The sequence below is a fragment of the Puma concolor genome, chromosome B4 (genome assembly GCF_028749965.1).
Source record: "Puma concolor isolate L17-30 chromosome B4, mPumCon1.1.hap2, whole genome shotgun sequence".
Classification (NCBI taxonomy): domain Eukaryota; kingdom Metazoa; phylum Chordata; class Mammalia; order Carnivora; family Felidae; genus Puma; species Puma concolor.
Window position 1 is genome coordinate 138,637,020 of NC_141673.1, and position 11,740 is coordinate 138,648,759.

An 11,740-nucleotide genomic window follows, 5' to 3' on the forward strand; every position below is an offset into this window, starting at 1 on the left:
AGGCTTCCTGGTGGAAGCAGCCTTTCAAGGAGTGGTGGCTGGGATAGGGGAAAATCCTTTAGGGGCGTCTGGCAGAGCACAAAGCTAAGCTGGCTACTGCCAGCCGGGGGGTGGGGGAGGGGACAGCAAGTCCCACGGAAGGGCCCCGGCACGGCCAGGTTGGAATCCTCTCGGCCACTCCGCTGTATGATCTCAGGCAAGTTCCCTAACCTCCGTCAGCCCCAATTTTCCTATTCGGGAGCTGGGGGTAATGATCAGTTTTGTTGCAAAAATTAAAGCAGGTAATTTACATCAGGTGCCTGGCACTTAGTGGGGACTCAAGAAATGGTATCACCCCACCATCTACTATTTGAGTAGAGGATCGTAGTGGGGCCAAGGAGTGAATAAGCCACACACCTAGAGCCAGCTCTGAATTCAGTACTGAGTTCATGCTGGTCCTCCCACCTCGCATGTTCATCTTCCGTCTTCTGAACCCATCATTCAAAGACTCACTCGGGCCTCACCACCTCCGGGAAGCCTCCCCCGATTACTCTAACTAGGATTCTAAATGCTGCGGTGTTCTGTCCTCTCTAAACCCCCAATACTATTTGAGTTGTAACCACACAGTCTTACAATTCACAGTGTGGTGTTGGGCATCATTCTCAGTGAGTCTCTATTTTGACTCCTGCGTTGAATGCAAGTTTCTTGAGGGCGGGAACCCTGTCTCCTGCTTCTTCGTGCCTTCCACCGTATCTTTGGACCCTCAGCTAAGGCTAGCAGTTCATCCAATAGGTGAGTATTAATTTAGCTAGATGCTATAGAGAGAACCGTGGTCCACACCACAGGGAGAATGTTTTGAATGATGAGGGGCAAGCGTGAGGCTGTTGTCTGGTGAGCTGCTGGAACAAACACTGCAGACGTTCATTCGTCACAGTTCCAGGGGCTGGGAGTCCAGGATCGAGATGTCAGCGGCTCTGGTGTCGGGTGAGAACCCTCTTCGTGGCCCACAGGACGACGTCGTCCCCCTGATGTGTCCTCACACGGTGGGAGGGGTCTCTTTTGCAGGAGCACTAATACCTCACGGAGCGTCCAGCTTGGGACCTCATCGCCTCCCAAAGGCCCCCGCCTCCTAGGACCATCACGGCGGGGCTTGGGTTTCAACGCGTGGGTTTGGGGAGGACGCAGGCTTGGGGGCCACAGCAGTCGGCGTGCAGTGACGATGTTGACGGTGGTCACGCCGATAACTGCTCTTCTCCCTAAAGGCCGGCGGGTTCGGGCACGTCCCCCAGAGACGCCCAGACCCGCTGGGGGGTCAGCCCGCTGACACCACCGGCAGCCGGCCCTGTCCCCCCCGGGGGCCTCCAGCCGGGCCTCGCGGGTCAGGAGCGGTGCCCTGACCTCCCAGACACAGATGGCACCCTGTGCCACCCTGTGGCACCCTGGATCCCAGACACAGATGGAGTTTGCTTTCTTCAGTGCCGCGTGACTGCCTTTTGCTCAGCCAGCGGTCTGACCCGAGGCTCCTTCCCTGGGGGACTGTCCTCTGTCCCACACACAGACTCACGCCAGCAGCCGGCTTCCCGGAGCTGACACCGGCCGCTCTCCAGACCCACCCGCGTCTGCCCCGCTCTTTGATACGCTGCTCTGGGGGTGACTCATCACGAGCGATTCCTGTCACCAGCAACAGACACCCCGAGGAGGCCCGAGAGCTTCCCCCGGCTCAAGAGCTGAGCTGGAGGGCGAAACCCGTTTCACAAGGCGCTTTGCAGGGGAAGAGGGGGAAGCGACACGAGGGGGGCCAGACCGTCAGGGCCCGGGAGGGCGCTTGGGTGGGTCCCCAGCGGGCTCTGGTGGGGCCGGGACCTCAGCACGCTCGCCCTCTCCTCCCCCGCCGCTCACCACCCGGCCCACGGCGGGTCCTTCCTGGCCCGGGGAAAGACCCGTAGGTGGGTCCCGGGTCACATCCCCAACACGTCGTCACGAAATGAAAAGAGCGTCACGGATGTCGGCACGGGCCAGACCCGGCCTTGAGCCCTGCTTTGCTGCCTTCTGGCTTCAGCGCCCCAGGCAAGTTACTTAACCTCTCTGAATCTCAGTTTCTTCACCTGGGAAATAGGCGCAAGGCCCACCCTCAAGATTGCTGTGAGGACTACCAGTGACGTGTGCCACGTGCCCAGGACGTGGCAGACGCTTACGCCTAACAGCACATCTTAGTTAAGTGTCTGCATCTCTCGGATAAGCCCTCTGGGCCTAGCAAGGGAAATCGAGCTAGCGTTCAGGTCTCCTCCGGCGGGAACAGGTGTCTCTCCGGACGAGGGGTGTGTCCGTTTGACCCGGTCCGCCCTGTGGCCCCCACACGAGGGTTGGGACGCGTGTCTCATTCTGATGGAATCTTGACACCAGGCCCCAGGCCGGATTCCCGGTTCCAGGCCTCTGATAACTTTCTCAGCACCCTGAAGGCAGGTGCAATCTCCCATAAACCCTGGGACAGGTGCTCCGCGGGGCTTGCGGTAGAGACTTTGAACCCCGGTCACCGTCCAGGCACAGGCACCGTGGACCGGGCCAGAGACATGGGCTCCCCTCAACCCCTTAGCGCGTGGACCGCCGGCTGACTGGGCGGACCCGTGGGGCGGCCTGTCCACTCGGCCTCCAGGAAGACACCGGCCTTGGGGTGGGGGGACATTCAGGAGAGAGAACCCCACAGGCCGTGGCCGCAGCACTGAGGGCCCCTTTCATCCCAGGGGAGGAAGGAGCTTCCTGGGATTCTCTTCCTTTCGCCAAGGAAGAGATAACTTCCTCCGGGTGGCCCGTCCAGCAGCGAGAAGCAGGCCTGGGAGAGGAACCCAGACCTTCTGGCTCCTTCTACTAAGCCTTGTCCAGCGGGCTGCCGTGGGAGACCCTGCAGGTCCAAACAGAGATGGGATGGCTGTGGGTCTGAGCCCTAAAGAGCCTCTTGACCCCACATTTTCACGGTTAAGGCAGCAGAAGCTGGTATAATTTTGAGGCGTGTTATTTGTCACCATGCATCAGAATCCTCAAAGAGGCCCGTATGTTCTGACCAATTATTTTCCTAACAGGAAGGATCTTAAATAATCACCAAGGGGCATCAGGTTAAAGTTAGTCATAGCATTACCCACCACATGACCCAGAAAGTCCACTCGTAGGTGTGAGCCCAAGAAAATGAAAGCGTCATCCACGCGCACACAAATTACGTGAATGTTTTTAGCGGCACTATTTACAATAGCCGCGAAGTGAAGACGACCCAATGTCCATCAGGTGCCGAGGGGATAAACGAACTGTGACAGATCCGCATGATGGCACGTTACCCAGCAAGAAGTAGAAATGAAGTCCTAGCACGCGCTGCCACACGGATGACCCTTGCAAACGTTGTGCTAAGTGAGAGCAGGCGGTCCTAAGAGACCACACGTTTCTGATTTCATTGATATGAAATGTACAGAATTCGTCTCTGGAGGCAAATTGATAGGAACAGAAAGCCTATCGGTGAGTGGTTGTTTAGGGCTGGGGGTGCGCGCGGGTGTGTGTGAGTGGGGTGGAGACTGACTGCCAAACGTTCCAAAATCGGATCGTGGTGATGGTTTCACGGCTCTGTGAACACACGAACAAACATTAACCTGTACACTTTAATTAATTAATTAATTTTTTTTCTCTTTAGTCTCTGATCAGATGTGCTTTTCCTAAGCAACTGCTTATTTTTAACGACACACTTAAAAAAAAAGTTTATGTATTTATTTTGAAAGAGAGAGCCCATGCATGTGAGCAGGGAAGGCTAGAAAGAGAGAAATAGCAAGAGAAATAGAAGAGAAATAGAAAGAATAGTAGGCAGGCTCCATGCAATCAGCACAGGGCTCAAGGCGGGGTTTGAACTCACAAACTGAAATCATGACCCGAGCCGAAATCAAGAGTTGGAAGCTCAACCGACTGAGCCACCTAGGCACCCCTACAGGATACACATTAAATGGGCGCATTATTATTATTATTATTATTTGTGTCTCCAAAAAAATGGACACCAGGATGTTATTCTCAGCATTTAAAAAAAATAATAAACTACTTAAAATAATCCAAATCCTGGGGCACCTGGGTGGCTTAGCGTCCACCGGTTAAGCGTCCGACTTTGGCTCAGGTCATGATCTCGTGGTTCGTGAGTTCGAGCCCCGCGTCGGGCTCTGTGCTGACAGCTCAGAACCTGGAGCCTGCTTCGGATTCTGTGTCTCCCTCGCTCTCTGCCCTTCCCCCGCTCACACTCTGTCTCTCTTTCTCAAAATAAATAAATAAACTTAAAAAAATAAAAATAAAAAAATTTGTAGTAACTACTTTATTAATATTTCTCCCTAGCTGGATTCTAGTAAAACACATATTTCGGAGATATTTACACAGTTCTCCATAAAATTAACATTAAACACTGACCATATGTTGAGGCTTAGAAATCCAGCTTTAGGGGCACCTGGCTGGCTCAGCCAGTACAGCATGTGACTCTTGATCTAAGGGTCGTGAGTTCGAGCCCCACGTTGGACATGAAGCTTATTTTAAAATTTAAAAAACAATATTTAAAAAGGAAAAAGAAACCTGGTTTCACTGGATTTACTGTACTGAACAGTACTGAGAGACTGTATTGCATTCTGGTCTTTAATCTCAAAGAAGTAATCGTATTTCATTTCTTATTTCGTTATTTTCATTTGGGGGGTGAGGATTTTCTCAATGCCTTCACTCAAAGCTTCTCCACCTTTTCCACCCTCTGGCACATCTGTAAAATGACAGAATTTGTGCGTTTGTCTGTGGCTGCATTGCCTGTGACTGCAAGTAACCTGCCCAAGAATGGCTTCCCTTTCGGGGAGTAATTTCTCAGCACCCTGAGTGTAAAATTTGCCTGTTGACTACCCAGACTTTCAGCTTGTAATATACAAGTTTGCAGCACATGTGTAACTTTAAGAAATAATGGAGAGGGATTCAGTGCACGCTTTAGCAATTTTCCCCGTGGTAATATTTTGCAAAACTGAAGTCCAGTATCACAACCAAGATACTGACATTAGCACACAAGGTCCAGAATGTCTCCATCGTTGCCAGGATCCCTCCTGAAGCCCTTTGACAGCCACGCCCACTTTAGCCGCCATTTCTACCTTAACTCCTGGCAGCTACTGATCTGTCCTCCATTTCTATAGCTGTGTCGTTTCGAGGACGTTGTCTAAACGGAATCATATGGCACGTGGCATTTCGGGATTAGATTATTTTCACTCAGCATAATTCTTTGGAGATTCATCTAGGTTACTGTGTGTATGAGCAGTTCCTTTTTTTTTTTTTTCGTGATGAGTAATTTTCCACATGTGGATGAACCACCATTTGCGGTTCCCCCATTGAAGAATGTCTGGATTGTTTCCAGCCGGGGACCATTACAAATAAAGCAACTGTAAAGCATCTGTATACTATTTTTTTTTTTTTTAATGTGACTATAAGTTTTTCTTTCTCTGGGGTAAATGCCTAGGAGTGTAATTACTGGATCACTGCACGTTTAGTTTGTGTGTGTGTGTGTCTGTTTAAGAAAATGTCAAACTCCTTTCCAGAGTGGTTGTACCATTTTCTATCCCCATCAGTAATGCATGAGTAATCCAGTTCCCCACCTCATCACCAGCATTTGGTTTCGCTATTGTTTTTTGTTTCAATAATTCTGGAGACAGTGAGCTCTCATTGTGGTTTTACTTTGCATTTCCCTAATGAATGATGATGTTGAGAACCTTTTCTTGAGTTGATTTTCTGTTTGTAGATCTTCTTCAGTGAAATGTCTCAGGTTCTTTGGCTTGTCATTTTCTCATTGGAACTTTCTTCTTCTTTTTTTTTTTACTGTTGCATTTTGAGAATTCCTTATATATTCTAGACAGTGAGTAGTCCATTGTCAAATAGGTGGTTTGCAAATGTTTTCTCCTAGTCTATAGGTTGTACTTTCATTCTCTAAACAGGGTGTTTTGTGGAGTATAAGGTTTTAATTCTGATGAAGTCTGGTGTATCACTGTTTCCTTTTTTTTGATCATATTTTTGGTATCAAATCCAGAAACACTTTGCCTAGTCCTAGGTCCCAAAGATTTTTTTTTTTTTTTTTTTTTTTTACATCTGTGCTCCATTTTGAGCTAATTTTTGTATAAGGTGTGACTTAGGTTAGGTTGAAGTAATTTTTTTCTGACCCAATCGCACCAGCACCATTTCTTTTTTTTTTTTTTTTTTTTAATTTTTTTTTTAATTTTCAACGATTATTTATTTTTGGGACAGAGAGAGACTGAGCATGAACGGGGGAGGGGCAGAGAGAGAGAGGGAGACACAGAATCGGAAACAGGCTCCAGGCTCTGAGCCATCAGCCCAGAGCCCGACGCGGGGCTCGAACTCCCGGACCGCGAGATCGTGACCTGGCTGAAGTCGGACGCTTAACCGACTGCGCCACCCAGGCGCCCCCAGCACCATTTCTTTAAAAAGGCTCTCTGCCTTCCAGTGAATCGGAATATGACTCAGGTATCTTCATGTGGGTTCATTTCTGGGTTCTCTATTCAGTTCCACTGATCCACGTGTTTGTCCCTCAGCCAATAATGCTCTGCTGTCTTGATTCCTGTAGGTCTACAGTAAGTATTGACATTGGGTGTACTGTTGTCTTCCACTTTATGATTCTTAATTTTTTATTTAAAAAAATTTAATTCCAGTATAGGAATCATACAGTGTTATATTAGCTTCAGGTGTACAATATAGGGATTCAACAATTCTATTCATTTCTCAGTGATCATCATGATGAGTGTACTCTTAATCCCCTTCACGAATTTCACCCATCCTCCTACCCACCTCCCCTCTGGTAACCATCAGTTTGTGCTCTATAGTTAAGAGTCAGTTTTTTCGGTTTGCCTACTTTTTTCTTTGTTCGTTTGTTGTGTTTCTCCGCTGTATGATTCTTGTTCAAAATTGTTTAGCTCTTGTAGTTTCTTTGCCTTTCGATACCAATTTTGGAATAATCTTGTCATATCTACAGAAGTCTTGCTGGGATTTTGATAGGAACTGCTTTAAACCTGTCTGTCAGTTTGGGGAGAATTGACATCTTTAAGATGTTGAGTCTTCCAATCCATGAACATGGTATGTCTTTACATTTGTTTAGATCTTCTCTGATTTTTTTTCGGCAGTTTTTATCATAAAAGTCCTACGTGTATTTTGTTAGTTTTACACCTAGGTATTGCTATTATTTTTCTTAGCAATTGTAAATGGTATTTTATTTTTAATTTCAGTGTCCAGGTGGTCGCTGCTAGTATACATAGAAATAAAGTTGATTTTTATATGTTGATATTATGTCTTATAGTCTTGGTATTTTGTTCTAGCCACTCAGGCAGACTAGGAGTCCCCAATGCCTTGTCTCCACCCTGTGGAAGCCCCACATTACCCACCCCGGCATCTACCATCACTGTTCTTTCAGGCTGTCTCCTGCTCTCCTTGGATGCTGGCTAGTGCCCAAGGTGTGGCTTTGCTCGTGCTGTTGTTCCTCCTATAAGACATCCTCCTCTGCAGACATCTCCCTCTGCAGACTCCAAGCCCACTCCCCCTGCGGGGGCAACACCAGCCCCACCCCTCCTAAAATCTTCTTTGATTCTAGGCTCTCTCTCTCTCTCTCTCTGAGTTAGTGCGTTTATGGTCAGCAGCATACATTTTGTTACTTACATGTCCTCTGACTGTTTACAGGTAATAGGTTTGTGCCCACAGACACTAAAGAATAAGCTTGTTGAGGACAAGGACTGGTTTTGCTCTTCACGGCTCACAGAAGGCATTCCAGCAGAACTTGACTGAGTGATACACATACAGGTGTAGGTTTCTGTACAAAGTCAGACAACAGAATAAAAAAGTGCTGAGAAGGATTCCCAAACAGCTGCCATGGGCTTCTCTTCTTGGCTTCCCCACTGCGTCTGAGATACAGGATGTACCGAGAGACCTTCCCCTCTATGGCATGCCTGAAAAAACAACAGCAAAGGGCCCTGGACAAGCTCCGACTGTTTCTGGCCTTGCTCCCTGTGCTGTAGCCAGAAGGGAAGGGCTGCTCAAAGGCTCTCATGCCTCAGGAAGGAAAACCAATCTGCAGTAAGGCTCTGTCTCCAGATCAAGTTCTTAAACAAGTAGTGAATAAATAGGGGGAAAAAAATATTTTAGGACAGAGTGGAGGTCGGGTTGTATTTGGAAAGAAGTGGCAGGCAGCAGGGAAAGTTGGGGGAAAGAGCCAAGAGCGAAAGATCTGAACACACAGAGGCAGAAGTAATGGAGAGAAAGGTTAGAGTAAAAGCCAGGAGGGGAAAAGAGACAGCGGGGCAGAGATCTTGGAATAGAGAGATGACCAAGAAAGCGAGAGAGAGGAGAGAGAGGAAGAGAGAAGAGAAGGGGGGGGAGGGAAGGGGTTGAGAAGGGGAGGGGGCTGGGGGCAGAGCGGGAAGGAGGGATTGGAGAGGAAGGGAGGCATGGGAGGGGAGAGGATGGGAGGGGAGGAGACAGGGGGAGAGGAGAAAAGGAGGGTGGGAGGGGGAGAGGGGAAGGCAGAGGGGAAGGGAGGAGGAGGGCAGAGGGGAGGAGACAGAACAATATAGGTCTACATATGTTGAGAATGGAAAGAAAGCCAGGAGTAGATTTACCAGGAGAAATGAAGGTGGCAAGCCCTGGAAAGAGCCGTCTGGCAGAGAGAAGTCCGCATGCCGGGAAAGTGGGGGAGGAGCGTGCAGAGGCAGAGAAGAGGTCAGACCCAACAGAAGAAGCAAGGGTCTAGCGTCACAGCACCTTTTATTGGCATTTGTCAAGAGCCCGATTTAAATGTGTGTCTGTGCGTCTCGACGCAGACCTGAGGCAACCCCCAGGCCATCATCACGACTTGTCTTTGCACTCGGCAGGATAAGTCGAGAGGAGTCAAGGATATGGAAGGCTCCGTCCTTCACCCGGCTACGTGTCGACCTGGATGAAAGCAAGCTCCAGCTTCTGCTTCAGGGGCCCTCTCTCCCGGGACCCCCTCCTAGCCTGAGAGGGGCCCTACAGTTGTTCCCAGGGTCACATGTTGTACAATTTGCAAAGGTCAGCTATTTAAGTGCGGCCACGTCCACCGTCCCTTCCCTGTGTGACCAGCCACCATGCACACAGATGTCCTGCTAGGACAGGAGTTTTCAGGAGTACTCCCACCACCACTGGCATGATCGCATGGAGGTACACGGCCCGTGATGCTACTATAACATGAACGCAGGGCCCCAGAGGGATGGGGCCCTCTGAAGAGAAGGGGGCCCTCTGAAGCAGAAGAGAAAGGAGGTTTGGGATTGACAGAGCCAGAAGCTGGGCCGGGGAAATTCTTGCGATCACCAGACGTAAAACAGGAAGTGTAGGATCTACTTTCTGTCGAGGTCTAATCAAACCCGAGGCTCTCACCTACTGGGAATATGCAGTCACACAGCCTGTACCGTCCTGAGGACACCACGCGTCTCTTGCAATTCCCCTGGGGACGCTTCGGTGCTGGAGCCACTGAGTTCCCAGATGTCTGCAGCTCCCCGGTGTGTGTGTGTGTGGTTCACTCAGCATTAGTTACCTGAGGACGGGAGTGTCTCCGTGTCCAGCAAACAGCTTCGCGCCTGGCTCCTGGCAGACATTCAACACGTAATTAATTGTAAGACTCTTACACGAGTGAATGAATGAATCAGTGAATGAACAAATGAACGAGTGAATGAACGAATGAATGAATGAATGAACAAATGAACGAACGAATGAACAAACAAATGAACAAATGAATGAATGAATGAATAAATGAACAAACAAATGAATGAATGAATAAATGAACGAACGAACGAACGAATGAATGAATGAATGAACGAATGAATGAACAAATGGATGAATGAACAAATGAACGAATGAACGAACAAACGAACGAACAAGCTGCATTGAAATAAATACCTGGTTGTTCATTCTCCAGATGTCATCCGTATAGCTTTGTCTTCACGGTAGGGAAGGAGGCCACACAAGGACATAGTCCCACGTGGGGGGTCTGTCCTCTTGTCGTCCCCTGCCCCGCACGGTGACGAAGGCTAGAAATGAGAATGTTGACAAGCCCAGGTTCCCACACCCGGTCTCACTCGCCTTGCTCAAGTCCCTGTGTTCTCAGTGGAACAAATCTGTTTTCAGCCATTCCTCGGAGTTTCCTGACGTCCCCGCAGCGGTTTCGACAGAGGGCTTGCTTCTTGCAAAACCTCTTTGGCTGTTCTGGTTCCCTTTGAGTGGGAACCTCTATTTGGCAACAGAAGTAAAGTTTCCTCACGGGTTTTGTGTTACAAGTGGAGTCTTGCCCCATTCTGGGAGCGTCTCCTGTAAAAATACCGCTGTATTTTTTAGGCTGTGACTGTGCGGGGTCTGGGCTTCACGTAAGGCCACAAAGACCCGGGACTGAAGAACTGAGAGCTTCCTTTTAAAACGAGGTAGTGGACTTTGGATGGGATTTTTATTTGGATAGCCTGGTTCTTGGAAATGGGGCCCGTCTCTCTTGGGATATTCTAAAGAACCTTTCGTGCGTCACCTCAGACGCTTGCTTACGTACACCCCCGGGGCCCAGCACTGGATGGGGCTTCGGGGATGCAACGACCCCCGCCCCCACCACCATATACACAAAGATCAGTGCTCTCACACAGGCCGCGTTCACTCCAGTTTCGTCTCTGCAGACATCTCGAAACCTGTGCCACAACTAATCAGAATCTTCCCGGTGGCCGTCTCAGACCGTTTCTTGTGGTTCAGTTCTCAACAAGAAACGAGAGCCAACACTTTCCCGGCTTCTGCCTAACCTCCCTGTCTGAACCGAAAGGCCTTAACCCACTCACTGTGGAGTATTTTCTTTTCCTGCATCGGTGGTGGTGGTGGTGATGGCCATCGGAGACGGGGTCGGTGGGGGAGAATTTACCATCGCAGGCCAGGCCGATCACACTTTCTTAGTTATTAGGATCTCTTCCCCAAGGAGATCTGCTGTCTTGGCTGAGAAGGCCCCGGGAAAGTTCCAGAGCTCTAAGCCTGCTGTGGAGGGGCCCGAGCCGGCTGGCCTGGCGGAGCGTGCCTCGGGGTTGGAAGGTAAGGCATCATTTGATGTCCGGCTCTCTTCCGTCCACAGGGGATTGCTATTGTAGGAGTGGCCCTCTCCCCATTCCGATGCTAATCTGGCAATCCCAGCAGTGCTTTCTGGAGAAAGAAGCTGCTGGAAGGACAAGGCAAATGTGCCAGCAGGCTGTGTGGAAACAAACACCAGCCTCTGTGTAGACATCCCGCTTTGCTCTTCAGGGTCAGAGAATAGAAGGGGCTGAGGGGCAACAGAGACAGGCTGAGGACAGCAGGCCTTCAGCGGATCTAGGCCTCAACCGGTGGGACCCTGAGCCCCAGGGGCAAACACTCAGGCACCCTCACCACGGCCTAGGCCACAGAACGCGGGGCACACAGGGTTCTCTCCGAAGCCCTCCCCTCCTGAGTCCTCCGTACTGCTAGGGCCTGGTTCTCTTCTTCCCTCTGACCACTTTTCCGTGCCGTCTGTGGGCACCTGACAGTCCACGCACCTGCTGAACTGTCCCCTGCGTGGCAGGCCCCTGCACCACCAGCTAAGGATGTCACGATGCACAGGACCAGCTATGTGATTTATGGGGTCCAGCCGAAAAGGAAAATGTGGGCCCCTCATTCTTTTTTTTTTTTTAATTTTTTCTTATCATTTATTCATTTTTGAGAGACGGAGAGAGACAGA

At 49.8% G+C, this 11,740-nt stretch overlaps 1 long non-coding RNA gene across 1 annotated transcript; it reads right to left on the reverse strand.

Moving 5' to 3' along the window:
- Positions 1 to 1,304: 1,304 nt before the first annotated feature.
- LOC147579551 (uncharacterized) lies at positions 1,305 to 11,675 on the reverse strand. The gene is made up of 3 exons (XR_015254072.1): positions 9,925 to 11,675; positions 9,406 to 9,612; positions 1,305 to 3,585 (listed from the first exon to the last, which is right to left on the reverse strand). It is a non-coding gene; the product is annotated as an uncharacterized LOC147579551 (long non-coding RNA).
- Between the last annotated feature and the right edge of the window lie 65 nt (positions 11,676 to 11,740).